A 15,527-nucleotide genomic window follows, 5' to 3' on the forward strand; every position below is an offset into this window, starting at 1 on the left:
GTTCCTCGTCGCCAAGGGAATTCCCGGTGGATTCATGGTTTCTGGTAAGCGATAATACATTGAGCAAAGGTAAAGACATTAAAACATGTCAGGCAAAATACAAAATTGGTAAAGTCCATATTAAAGTATAGGTAACATTTTAAATGTTTCGAATACCGGTATGTCTAATTTTTTTTCGACTCAAAATGTTACCTTCTATACCTCTATATGGGCTTTAGCTATTCTTACTGCACCTAACTAAAACCTCTAACTATTATTCTCTGAAGCTACCGTTTAGATCAGTCCTTGGGAAAGTACAGACTGTGTTTTGGCGCCTTATCACACAGGTTTCTTTTTTAACATGTTTTAAGGCGTCATATGATAACGTATCTTGCTATGCCATCTCTAAAAAGTTCAGGTTTTCCAAAACAAAAGTCTAGGATTCACACCTGACTTGAGTCAACTTGTCAGAATACAATATTTGCGGCTCTTGTTTTGTAATAAGAGTTACAACTCATATTGTGTGTGTTTAATGAAACATGCACACAAAGTGTGTTACCAACTGAGATCTAGCCCTTCTGAAGCTGCTTTTTGACCAACGACTGCAGCTTACGTATAATTAGTACACCGAGAGCCATTTCAGACTCATTTCAGACTGTTCAAACCTCACTGCAGGCTATAGTTGTTTTTTAGCCTGCAGTGAGGCTTGCATCATAGATCAACAGATTCGGTGAGTGTATAATGGCTTTCGATGTACAAATTGTGTGTATTTAGGAATTCCTTTCGGGCGCGGTCACCTACAGTTTTTTTTCGTTTTACATTACACCCTCTATAAAAATATAAGGTTAAGATTAGACAGCAATTCAATTACAGAAAAATGCTGCTTTAGGGTAATATTAGACTCAAATGAAATTACAGGTACAATAAATTGCATGAAGCAATGGAGCATTCTGTAATTTACATAGAAATAGATAGTATTTAAAAACATTTAACTATAAAAGAAATGTATAATTTTGATTAAAAAACGGGATCCAATATAAGGAAAGCCCCTGAACCCCTTTGACCCCGCAAAGCAATCTCCTTTCCAAAAATATACTTGACAATTCTCGTTCGAAATAACTAGACCAATGACATTATTTTTTTTGCAGCAATTCAAATTATGATCGCCATGTCTGTCTTCACATCAGGGGTGACGATTGGATTAGGGGTCACTTGGGGTTACTCGTTTGCCCTTGGATGGGCGACCTTCGTCTTGTGCCTTATCCTGGCTGTCGCAGCTGCTGTAGCGCTTAAAATGGCAGGCTAGACCTAACGTGTAGTATGCAGCATGAAAGCAACTGCTATAGTCACATTTTATGCTGTAGGCTAAGAGTGCTGCAATTAAAAGCGACATTTTCCATGTTTTAAGTGCCTTTTTATAAAAACAACTCTTTTGTTTCTGAACCAGTCATTTTAATTTTCTAAAAGTTTTTATTTCCTGTAGACAACATTATTTTCTAGGTTGTTGTTTAACATCGAAACCGCTATATAGGCTATTCGTAAATTGCGATGTGATAAAAGGTTTTTACTTTATGAAACTCCCGGCCGCCATAATTTATCAAAACTTACTTTTTGTAAAGGTTTGGATCATACATCAGTCGCGTACAAAAATTTGTTAAACGGATTCAAACAAAACCAAAAAAAAAGAAAAATGTTTTCAATCTCCAAAAATCTGCATAACTTTCTATTCGCCTGTTTTAACGTTTTTCAGTATTCTAAATCTCCAGGAGATGCGTTTTGTGAAATTACTTCGTCGTTACTCGATTTTAATGGTTTACAAATGTGCGCTTTTGTTATATGTTATAATGTCCGAACGAAAAAAGGCTGTCTGTTTGAGGGATTGTCAGACACCTTTGTGTGCTAACAAACAACAGAGCATTGCACTGGTTAAAACCACAATTATAATAAAGATTTGGGATTGTAATTATTGATTTGCTATATCATATGCATAAATTGCTGCTGTATAAAATAAACCACGTTGAAAAACAAAATGTAGTTTTCTAATGCATATTTGACTAGGGAAAAAAAATACGTAGTCGTAAAACAATGACCAATTTAAGGTACGATAACATATTTTCATATAGCTCCACAAAAACCTGTCTGTGGTCTTCTCGTGGGTTAATTATTGTTAACTGTTGGAAACCACTATAGATTACAAATGTCCACTAAACAATTAGGTTTGTATAGTATTGTGCTTCTAATTTAACTCGATGACTAAGAGGATAAAAAAAACAAGAAAGTATTTAGTTAAACAAAGATATACTCTCGTTCAGCTAAAAAATTCTCTCATAGCAGGCAGCAGCCACAATCTAAAAAAGTTGTGGGAGTTTGACAGCAAAATTACAGGGAAAAATATTGTGGTTGAAGTTCATTATTATTGATAATGTAGGCATCTGTTAAATAAATTAAAAAAAACGAAACCTTCAAAATATATTACACTTATTGATTTTACCTCCAGTCATTATGTTTCAAAGTTTATTGTAGTTTTTTTCAAATTATAGGGGACAGTCTAAATAAACTCAGGAGTTGGTAAGCGATTAAACTAAAGTGAAAAGCTGGAAGAAATATTTTATCTAAAACAATAAATCTTATTTTTTGGTGGACCATTTTGTAGTCTTTAAGGCGTGCGGTGGCATGGAACAAATATTTCGGTTAAATATTAAACCGGATTACGGGAACCAACTGCAAGGATGCTGGGACTTTTCATTGGCATTTGTTGTTAAAAGTACACAAAGCAGTTGCGAGAAAAGCGTTACACGGAATGCGCTAGGCGACATTGGCTTGTGTGTTTCTTGGTTTAATATTAACTTTCGCCTGACTCATGTGTACTTTGTCCTTTACCAAGTGGCCGCATGGCAAGAAATTAGCCGAGCACATTAAATGTTGCTTGTTAGTTTGTTTAACGGTCTTTCAATTATAGTAAACAGAAGATCTTTCGGTAGTTATTTATTTTATCCAACGTTTTCGGCTATCAGTGAATAAATATACACAACACGCAAAGTAAACCGCTTTTATTTCTCTTGTTGGTTATCGCATTTATCGCATTTTTGTGGTAAATTTTACTTTGGTTTGTGTTGAGCGTGGTGTTGTTGCATTCCCTTATGAAGGCATCCTATCTGATAAAATAAAAAGGTACTAGAAGAGCTTCTTTTTAGAGTACCATACCTGGTAGCAACAGCATATTCCTGAACTTATTTTGGGTTTTTTAACTTGGTCTGAAATAGCAATATCGTCGAGCTTGAATTGTAAGGTTTAGAAGGATTGGTAAAATGTTTAAACGGGAAACACAAACGCTAGTGTGTGAAACGTTTAATACTTGGGGTAAATAAAGCACTCACAGTGTTAGACAAGTCATTTTTAGATGCACCAAGTCATTTGTAAAACAACGTAAGTCCCAGTCAAGTCTTTCAGAATTAATGCCGCGTCAAGTCATAGTTAGAGCATTTCAACTTCAAGTCAAGTACTTATGATAAAAATAAAGCTTTCAGGTATTAAAACTGGCAAACTTGTCCAATTATGAGCAATTACTCGAGCAGAAAATAACATAAAACGCAACATACAGCAAGCAAATTATTTTATGAGAAACAATTATATATAAAAAAGCCAAATAAAAACATTTTATTTTAACCCAATTTATTTGTCCGAAAGACGTAAATCAAGTCGAGTCTTTTGAAAACAGAGACGTAAGTCATTACAACACTGTGCACCAATATACAAATGGATTACGATGTGCTAAGATCTTCTATAAACTGGACACAAGCCATTTCTATATTTTTTGCTATTTCAACTACGGTAATACAATTTGTTTGAAAAAAAATAAAACTTGTTTTTCTATATGGTGTCTTAGCGTTTTTAGGAGACCTTTTTAGCCTAAAGGCGTCATGCCAACAATGAAAGTTTTTTCAACTTGCCACATCTAAAAACATTTTATTCAAACGATTCCATTGCTTCTTTGCAATATGAACATCACACCGGATGAATGCAGGTTTTCAATATAGTTTGGTCGGCAATATATTAACATTTAAAGCCGTATTGTTCGTATGAAACAATAAAATTTTAATTGCTGGCGATACGACAGTTAAAATGTGTTTATGTCTACTAGCGGCTTACGATTAAATATCGAAAATCCGCCAAATGGCAGGCACTCATCGTATTTAAACAGAGCTGTTGTCGACCAGGGAACTATGGAAACCCGAGAAGACAGGTTGTCAGAGGACTGGGTTTAGACCACTACAAATTCAATCAAACATTCCCGACAACCTTTCGGTCAATGGCAAAACCCAGCCACAACCCTGACCTACTTTCTTTGCTTTTACAAAAAGTAAAAAGAAAATTCACAGAAACCAAAAATAACAGAAGAAATTTAATTTATTGAACGATTTCTAGGAAAATGTGTTAATAGACAAATATACTTACCGAAACGTTTCCTAAACATTTAACAGGAAATCTCTGGACAACGCACTTATTGACAACGCATTTATTTGCTAATGATTTAAATGAGATTTCAATATTTGATCTCATTTTTAACCGCGGCATAGCCAGGTTAGAAAAAAGAACGACAGAAAGCCCCAAAGCCCCTTCAATCGTAGAATATCATGCCTAAATGCGGTTGGCAGGGCATGATGAGAAGACTTTTTGAATATAAAGTAGAACTCGACTGCTGAATCCGACTTGCACTAGAACAGAGGTAGGCAATTAATTTTGACAAGGGGCCACATGAGAGACGAAAAATGTCTTGGCGGGCCGGATTAAAAGTGGGATTTGAAATATACATTCCAGTATAAGGCTATAAAGTGTGATACTTTTGTAATGATAGCTAAAAAGATTTAGTTTTGACAAGATAGTAAGAGTTAAGAATAAGTGAGGATGTGTTGTATGTATAAAACATTCAATAAAATATTCCAAAATTACGAAAAACGTAAAGGCATAATTCTACTAAAAACTGTTACAAAAAGTAAGCCACGGGCCGGATTAAATTGCTTCGCGGGCCGTAGTTTGCTCAGGTCTGCCCTAGAATATAAAGTAGAGTTGTGAGTCTGGCACCAACCAAACAAGTCCACTCCATTTTGTCGCGATCCGGCTCCGAATTTGCGACCTTTAATACTATCTAACCTCGTAACTAAAACATAGATGTACAGCAATCCACTGATGAGAGTGTCGTACAACTATTCCACCTACAATATGTGGGTGTTAAATAGTCACCCACTACCAGTGTTGTAAACAAGTCATTTTGAAATGATTTAAATTCCAAACAAGTCATTTGCAAAAAAAAAAAAAGTCAAGTACCCAAGTCATCGATTACTTAGGTCAAGTCCAAGTCAATTCATTATTAAAGCAAGTTAACTTCAAGTCAAGTCCTTGACATAAAAATAAAACTTTAAACTATTAAAATTGGTAAATATAACCCAATTTCATTCAAAAATATTTAACGAAAACAACAAAAATACTTCAATTAAAGTCATTCTTTCAAAAGGCTTGGGTCCAGCCAAGCCATTTTTAGCACAGGACTTAAGTTAAGTTAAGTTATTTGAAAACAGTTACTTGAGTGTACTTAAGTTAAGTCTATTCCACCACGATCTACAGTGTGCGGCCTTATCGGTTCCAAGCTTGCGGTTTACCATGCGCACGTCGGACTCTAGGTTAATCTCGAGTAGATTTACTCGAATCCCGAGTCCGACTCAAGACAAATAAAGCGACTCCATCGAGTCCCAACTCGGAACCCCTGAGCAAAAAATAGTTGAAACTTTGAATTTGCAATCAATCAAAAAAGTAGCCGCTGCAATTTGATGCTCTTCAGATGACTAACGGGGTTTTAGTTAAATTTTAAATTGCCAAAACTCCAAAGCGAAAGCAATATGTCAATGCTGTTTGCTTGAGTACAACGAGCGTTCCGCGTTAACAAAAGTACAGCATGATGTGTAAATGACACATAATATACAATGAACACTTGACCAAGTTGAGCGAAAAGTTGAATTAACACTTTTTTATCTGTCTTTGCAACAACACGTCAAACAGCTAGCAACTTTTGCGTTTTTTATTTCGCTTTCTAAACAGTGCTTTTTACTGACTATTGTTTGCAAGAAATGCCTAATAAATAGCAAAATGTCAAACCAATAATGAACTTTGGTACATAGCAACTCAGCCATTCAATTGAAGAATAATGGTTGGAGGTTGTAGTAAGACGTAATAAGAATATCAAAGCCCATACAGAAGTAGGTAGCATTTTGAACGTTTCGAATAAGTCTTTATTCATTTTCAATGGAGATAATATTACTCGTTTATTCAAGTGAAAGCTACCTGGCCACATCTTCTTGTGGCTGTCCACGGATTGAAACAAACTGAAAATCTCTTGCAGCGAGGCAAGCAGGATATAAAAGATATAATCGAGTTAATAGAAATCGATTACAGTCAGTAAGCCTTTTTATGAGCAATATACCACGGGGAGAAACAACTTTTCCGCTGAATATGTAACAAAAGAATTTACTGCATTTGGAGTTTCTGTTCACTTTTACACGCTTCAGTAGTCTACAAAACAAGATAGAGTGAAGAACATCTGGCAATACCCTCATAAACTGTGCGGTTGTTGGTTGTGCTGCGTTTAACGGCCTAGAGTGTTCAACGGTCTGCATGGTATAAAAGCGGGAATTGTAAGGTTTACAAGGATTATTCATACAGTCAAAAAATCAAGAGGCGTATTGACATCAATATAGAAGCAGTCACTTAATTTGACAGGTAGGGTTGACAGGAGGGTAATTAATTTTACTCGTATATTCAAGTGAAATATTTTATATTATTTTTTTCAAGTGAATATACAAGTGAAATATTTTATAGTATTTTTTTTGTTTATTACGAATGAAACTTTCAAGTTTAGGTTGAAAGTGACTTTGCTTGATGTTACTTTTTATCTATTGGATAAATTGTTTGCGTTTGAGAGTTTGGGTACTTTTAAATTTTAACCTGTCAAATTTTTTCGTGCTGATATTTGGCTGATCGTAATGAAGAAAGGCTACTCTAAAACTCGTGAATGCCCTTAATGACAATGATTACTTAGGCTTTGATAAACTGATAACTTATTGGTAACTAATGACTTTAATCGAAAGTCATTTCAATTTCAAGAACTCTGCGTAAAATACGGGTAAAATAGATATTATATTTAAAATGAAAATAAATTAATTAAAGTTTATTTTTTTAGCAGATTTTTTTCATACTTATATACATTTATTGTGTGCACACAAGAACACATAAAGTCAAAATGATCAAAATAGCAGCAAAAATTATGATGTTTTTCGTAAGTGTTGTCTTTGGTATTTCAATTGTATCGTTAGCAACGCCGGATTGGCTTGAAAATGACTCATTTGATGTCCGACGACGTGGTCTTTGGCAATCATGCAACGGGCAGATCTGTATTTTGATTGCGGAAGGTAAGTCAAAGACTAAATATTTAGTTGGTAGCGAGTAATAGAAGATTGCAGTTACAAGTGTTGTAAACATGACTTGACTTGAGTGTACTTTAAGTCACTGTTTGACTTGATTTGCCTTAAGTCCTTTGAACAAAATCATTTGACTTGGGCAAAAGTCATTTTTTTAAAGTTAAATCTTTTGGATTAAAATTGTGTTTTCGTTAAATATTTATGAGTAAAATTAGGTTATTGTTCTCAATTTTTGTAGGTACGTAAAACAATTTTTTATTATGTAAATTGCGTTTTATTTTTATTTTTAGTTGATTTATTTCCCTAAATCGGACGAGGTTTCCAGTTTCATTTGTTTACGTTTTTTTTGTTTTTTTTATCTCACTGACTTGAATGGAAGTTGACTTTCTTAAATAATGACTTGACTGGGACTTGACTTGGATTCGGACTTGACTTGTTATTTAAGCAAAAGGTTGCAATCCTATATGCAATAGGAGGTCAGCTACGCGTAAAGAAAACGTGAAAAAATGATTCTATCGAGAGTTACGTTTCTTGTATCTATTAGCCCATTTCCCTAAAACAGGGGTCGGCAACCTTTTTCTAGTCGCGGGCCAAAACCAAACTCAGAAAGATCTCTGCGGGCCGGACAGAATGATAATTACGAATTATGTTATTTTCATGTTAGAACAACTGTGAATCAGGCGGGAGTCGGGTCGAGGCGACTTTTTTCCGTCTTTGTACTATAAAACATACCGCACGCTATAACGTAACTTTATGACGAAATCTGGTTTGTGGTGACTTTCTAAAATTATTTTTGTATGACGTAATACTTTTTTTTGCATGACGCAATATTTGCCCTAAAATGTACTAACATTTCCAGAATACCTGCCAACCCTGTCTAATACTATATTTATTTTTGAGTTGTTTAATAATTATAATTACTAGCCCTATAATTGTCTCATTAAAAAATCATGCCTTCACATTTCTATTGCAGACGACCGGGGAAAGGATTAAAATAATAATCTACATGTAACCTGTTGATCTGTGAAGCAAGTAGCAGTTTTTATTTAAAATTAAACATTTAAACGTGTATTGGTAAGCCTTGTTGAGTTTCTACATATTTGCCAAATAACGTTTTGTTCTAGACATTCCGTGGCAAATGTGGTTCGCTAGAATCCTGATGATTTCGGGAACTTTAACGTTGGTGTTGGTCGGCGTTCTAATCGCAATCATTTTTTGTCAAAGCACAGACATAACGTCGTTGCTTGTGGCAAAAGGAATTGCCCTTGGATTCATGGCTTCAGGTAAGTGGTTTTACTTAAAGGGAAGACGAAAGCAATAAACTACCTTGCTAAAGGGAAAGTGAAGGCAGTAAACTACGTCGGTCTAAAATAAAGTAACTGTTTCGAACGTCGGACACTGTGAATTGAAAGGCAGAAAGTTTACCAGGCAACAGAAAGCGATCTGTGATTTAATTAAAAATCAGATGGCGTCGTAAGCCAAGTTTTCATGACAAAACTAATACAACGTAATTTATTCCAAAAGAGGCCCCAGGATTATCTGTGAGTGCTGCAGTCTTTTTAAAAAATACATTGAAACACTTGACTTGAGAGTGTCAACGTCAGCTGGTATTTACAGTAAACTTTTGGAGATAAAAATTAAAACCTAAAACATTTAATGAAAAAGCGCATTAACTATTGCAGAGAGTCCCTTTCCTCGTGATACAAGTGTGCTTTTTTGAAAATAAATCACCTAAAACCACATTTTTCCTGATTAATGTAAAGATAATGACTACAGAAATGTTATATTTTTGCAGCGATTCAATTCTTGGCCGCCATGTCCGCCTTCACATATCGGTTTCGGTTAGCGTCCATTGAGTCTGGGTTTTACTGGGGGTACTCGTTCATCTTGGGATGGGTGGCTTTCGCCTCGTGCATTTTGCTGACCGTCTCAGCTGCTATGGCGTTAAGAACGGGTAGCTCGACTGCATATGGGGAATTCAGGGAAGCGGGACCGGTTGTCGAATGAACTGGAAAAGCTTTGGCCATCTTTCATTATTATCAATAGATTATAGCTTTTTAATTTTGCGGTTAGAAGAGACAATTTTGTAAAAGAATCGTATAATTTTCCACAATGCTTTATGAAGTTTAAAACTTATATTTAAAACTTAAAAACAACTCTATAAACCTGATAAAATAATACAATCTTTTAAATTGCATAAATTTGTTGGTACCAGTTATATACCTTTCTAGTTTGGGCAAATTCAGTTTAGCTATATCAGGTTACCGGTACTTTTAGTATCTCTTTAAAATTACATGTTTCGCTTCTATTAATTTTTAATTTCCCTTTAAAATGTCTTATAAAAATTAACTTTCGCTTTTATTACGCTGTGCTTTGAAATGCGCAAAAAGTGAAAGTGCTGTGCACGCGTAAGTCAAACGATGATAAAGTGTTGAATTTATCAAATAACATGGCTGTGATGATGTTTTTATTGAAATGGCTGCATTGTATTGTTCATAATAAAGTCTTTTTATTCGTTTGTGTGTCAATGACCAATCCTCACTTGAAATAAACCTTCATTAACAATCGCTTTAGGAGAAATCAACAAATATTCGTTTTCGTTAGGAATACAAATTTGGCGGCCTGTGATTCTTTTTTGTAATATGGATTAAGCGTGTAAGTTAAGCGTCTCAGCTTAAACGATAAATTTCCAGCCGTAATACACGGCGAAACCAACCAGCTGCTGCCAAAGTGTTGTTTTTACCTTTGAAATGATTTTCTGCTTCCAAAAACATTACAGCGGTATCACAAATTGTAAAAGCGCGAAAAACAATATATATAAATAAAGAAAAGCTTTCAAAAGCGGAAAAACATAATTAAGACCTATAAGCGGTGAAATAGCGTTTAAGGGTGCATATACAAATTCAAAAATAGAAGTATAAAAAACAGCGTATTTTATAAGAAACAAATATATAATGAACAGGTAATGCTAAACATCATAGAGCCTGACAAGTTTTCAAATCGGGAAAAACGAGTTTCTGTAACAGCATAAAAATAAAAAGTTTTACAATATACACGTTCGTTCGCTTTTGTAAAGCCCATACAGAAGTAGATATCATTTTGAACGTTTGGAATATCTCTTTAATCATTTTTAACATAGTAAGAAAGTACTGATTCTAGGCAAACTGCAAAAAAGAAGGCAACAAGGAGAAATACACTCTGAAACGCGATAGTTAGTGTGCTACGATAAGAGTGTGGGGAAATCTTCTTGATACATTTTTTTGTGTACGATAAAAGTGCCAATAATTAAAAAGGTTTTATCAACCTTGGTGCACTGTTTCATCTCGTTTATTGTAACGTTACAGAACTACTCAGCAAAAATACGAACAAAGATGCCGCGAGCTGTTTATAATTTCTGTAGGGTGCGACAAGCCCAAAAAGGTTGCGAAGCACTGCATTATGCTCTTAAGAACGCATTCTTATTCTAACTTTTACTACTGCAAATACCGTTGGGTGGAACCCTGTACTGGGTTGAAAGCGTTAATGTCGTAGCCGCCTTTTCTCAAATCTGCCCGTATACCCACCCAGCGGTACAGAAGACCAGCACTTAGCATCGCTGCCACAACACCAACCACAATAGCGGCGATATATCCAGGTGCCAGCGACGCCGATTGGGTTCCTTCGGTTTGTTTCAACCGGTCTGTTGTCACGTTTGCAGATCCAGCACTTTGGGAGGAATTCCGATTTGCTGTGGTGACACTAACAGATTCGATCTTTGAGTTTGATGAGGTTGAAGCAATTTTAGCCGTTGTGTGTGGACTTTTCACAGCTGTAAGCAGCGTTGTGATGAACTTGGGTGTTGCTGAAGTATCGGTGGTGACCTTTGAGTTTGATGTTGGTCCTGTTCCGATTGTCGTCATTTTAAAGCTGCTGCGTATAGTCGAAACTGTGGTTGCTGTTGGAAGGGCAGTCTCAGTGGCAAATCCAACCGTTCCGGCGTTTAGGTTTTGTGTTGAACTCACTTCTGTGTAGGTTTTAGTGTTATTCGACACCTTACTACTTGAAGAAGACGAATGGGCATTTGTTTTTTCAGTTTGAGCAGACGTGAGCGAAACTGGATTAACGCTTGTGTCTAATATTTCAGTAAAAACTGGCGATTTGGAGATAACGTCGTTGGTTAAGCTTGCAATTGCAGAGCTACTATCGGTTTCTGGTGTGGAGGTGCCTACACCCACAATGAACTCAGATGCTGTCATTATGTTCCCAAGAGAGTGTGTTTCAGTTGCCCCCTGTGCAGATAAAGTCGGTGTTAATTCAGTATTAAATGTAACATCCGCGGCATATATTGTAACACTATCGGTTACATCGGAAGCTGTGTTTCCGGCATCAATGGTATTCAAGGTGGTGCCCGCTTTTTGATCACTTGTAGCATTAATCAGGTTTTCCACGCCACTAGCAGATTCATAGAAGGTTGAAGTTTCAGTCGTAGATGTTAGGGATTTAGGCAAGTCTGACATGGGCGTGGTTCCGTCTAAACCAAGCGTTACAGATGACAACTCGTCACCAGAAACTGAAACAGTCCTATAAGACGTTTCTACCGAATTGGTGTAACTCCCAAAACCCTCGGTTAGAGCGGTGCTTTCATTATTGAGAGAAGCCGATTCAGTTGTTAAAGGAAAGCTAACAGTTACGCTAGTTTCTTCAGAAGAAGCTGTCCCCTTATACACAGTTGAACTGGTGTTCACTTCCGCGTTTGAAGCAACAACATTGCTTGTAAGGTCAACATCTGGCGTTTGTGTAGCGCTGACGTAGGACGCCTTTGTTCCGTCAGTGACAAATGAAGACGTGACGTCATCATAAGTGGTGGCGTAATCTCCGAGAGTTAAAGATTTTTCGGTGTTGACTTCATTGAAAATTTCCGGAGTCGCCCACAGAAGAGTCGCAGAAGCTTTGGCCACAGTTTGTGTTGAAACGCTTACGCCATTGACCGTCGTTTTCTCGTTGGTTGTTGCGGCATCAATCAAAGGATCAAGTCCTGCAGTAGATACATACGTGTTGTCTCTTCCCGTTAAACTACCAACGGTCAAGGATGTGGTTTCTACGTTTTCAGATTCGCCAGTGAGTGTAGCGGAATTGGTTGAATCAACATCAGTATGGGACGCGTCTACTGTTGGCTTTTCTGTTATTTTCGACGTTCCGGTGTCGCTGTATGAAGTAACTTCGTCTTCGTAAAACGAAGACACTGTAATGGAAAATTGTGTAGACGTACCATCTGACATCAAATTTGTGTTCGACTCTGTGCTATTCAAAATTCCAGCAACAGACTTTGTCTGTACCGTAGTTACCCTTGTTGTGTCGGAATGGGGTTCGTCAATGCCCCCATGTGTTGCCACCGCCGCTGTGTTGATCGGCAAGTCGGAGAAAGCCAATGTTGTTGCATTGACAGTTGCCGAGTTAGATGAAGTGTGTGTCAATGAAGAGGAAATCGAATCTGTTGTTTCCAGGATCTCAGCAATCAAACTTGTCACTGCATCCGTTGTGGACAGGTTTTCAGTCACCAAACTTGCCACTGAATCCGTTGTGGACAGGTTTTCAGTCACCAAACTTGTCACTGCATCCGTTGTGGACAGGTTTTCAGTCACCAAACTTGCCACTGAATCCGTTGTGGACAGGTTTGCAGTCACCGAACTTGTCACTGCATCCGTTGTGGACAGGTTTTCAGTCACCAAACTTGCCACTGAATCCGTTGTGGGCAGGTTTTCAGTCACCGAACTTGTCACTGCATCCGTTGTGGACAGGTTTTCAGTCACCAAACTTGCCACTGAATCCGTTGTGGACAGGTTTTCAGTCACCAAACTTGCCACTGAATCCGTTGTGGACAGGTTTGCAGTCACCAAACTTGCCACTGAATCTCCCTCTGTTACCAAGTTGGCAGTCACCAAATTTGCCACAGAATCCGTTACATTAGGGTGGTTAGTCACTAAACTTGCCAGCAAATCTGGCGTTGAGATATTATCAGTTACAAAATTTGCAACCGAAACTTTCTTTGTTGACACGTTGTCAGTCACCAAACTTTTTACAGAATCAGTTGTAACCAGGTTGTCAGTCACCAAACTTTCCACCGAATCAGTTGTAACCAGGTTGTTAGTCACCAAACTTTCCACCGAATCTGGCGTTAACAGGTTATCCGTCACAATATATGCCACAGAATCAGTTGAAGTAGGGCTGTCAGTCACTAAAGGTTCCACAGAATCGATTGACGTGTTTTCGTCAGACACCAAACTTGCCACAGAATCTGTTGTTGCCCGGTTATCGGTCACAAATTTTGCCACAGAACCCGCCTCTGTCACCAAGTTGTCAATTACCACGCTTGTCACAGAATCCACTTCTGTTGAAAAGTTGTCTGACACCAAACTTGCTGCAGAACCTGTTGTTAACAGGTTATCAGCAACCGAACTTGCCACAGAATCTGTTGTTGCAGGATTTTCAGTCACCAAACTGGCCACAGAATCCGTGGTTGACAGGTTATCATTCACTAAACTTGCCACAGAACCCGTTATTAACAGGTCATCACTCGCCAAACTGGCGACACCATCTGCTGTTACCAGGTTGTCAGTTACTGAACTTGTCACAGAATCTGTTGTTGCAGGATTTTCAGTCACTAAACTTGCCACAGAATCTGTTGTTGGAAAGTTGTCAGTCACAGAACTTGCCACAGAATCTGTTGTTGCAGGATTTTCAGTCACTAAACTTGCCACAGAATCTGTTGTTGGAAAGTTGTCAGTCACAGAACTTGCCACAGAATCTCTTGTTGCAGGATTTTCAGTCACCAAACTTGCCACAGAATCTGCCTCTGTCACCACGTTGTCAGTCACTGAACTTGCAACAGAACCTGTTCTTGCAGGATTTTCAGTAACCAACCGTGACACAGAAACGATCTCTGTTGCCATGCTGTCAGTAACCAAACTGCCCACAGAATCCACTTCAGCTGTCAGGTTGTCAGTCACTAAACTTGCCACAGAATCTGTTTGTGACAGGTTGTCAGTCACAGAACTTGCCACAGAATCTGTTGTTGCAGGATTTTCAGTCACCAAACTTGCCACAGAATCTGCCTCTGTCACCACGTTGTCAGTCACCGAACTTGCCAAAGAATTCGTTGTTGACAGGTTGTCAGTCACTGAACTTGCAACAGAACCTATTCTTGCAGGATTTTCAGTCACCAAACTTGCCACAGAATCTGCCTCTGTCACCACGTTGTCAGTCATCGAACTTGCCAAAGAATTCGTTGTTGACAGGTTGTCAGTCACTGAACTTGCAACAGAGCCCGTTCTTGCAGGATTTTCAGTCACCAAACTTGCCACAGAATCTGCCTCTGTCGCCACGTTGTCAGTCACCGAACTTGCCAAAGAATTCGTTGTTAAAAGGTTGTCAGTCACTGAACTTGCAGCAGAATCTGTTCTTGCAGGATTTTCAACCAACCGTGATACAGAAACGATCTCTGTTGCCATGCTGTCAGTAACCAAAATTCCCACAGAATCCACTTCAGCTGTCAGGTTGTCAGTCACTGAAATGGCCACATAATCTGTTGTTGCAGGATTTTCAGTCACCGAACTTGCCACAGAATGTGGCGATGACAGGTTGTCAGTCACAATATTTTCAACAGAATCTGCCTCTGTCACCACGTTACCAGTTACCAAGCTTGCCACAGCATCGACCTCGGTTGACAGGTTGTCAGGGGTAAAAAATTCGGATGTAGCAATATCTTCGGATGTTATGGCGTGTATGGATGAACTTTCAGAAACGTCTGTTGCAATATCTGTCGGATTTTCAGTTTCTCCATTATCATGCGTTGAATTGGAATATTGCTCGGCCGTGTTACTTTCCAGAGTTGAAGTCATTATAGTGTCCAGGTCATCCGAAATCTCTGTTTTCAGTACGGCATTATATGCTGCATTAGTGATCGTAAAATGCACATTTGGAGTGGTTATGACGTCCAACAAAGTGTCACCCGCACCTGGCTCCGAATACGTGGGTTCAGCTTCATTATCAATCGTATTTGGATCACTGAAAGTAAACACAGTGGTCGTGGAATCATCTACC

The sequence above is a fragment of the Ascidiella aspersa genome, chromosome 5 (assembly GCF_963924565.1).
Source record: "Ascidiella aspersa chromosome 5, kaAscAspe10.2, whole genome shotgun sequence".
Classification (NCBI taxonomy): Eukaryota; Metazoa; Chordata; class Ascidiacea; order Phlebobranchia; family Ascidiidae; genus Ascidiella; species Ascidiella aspersa.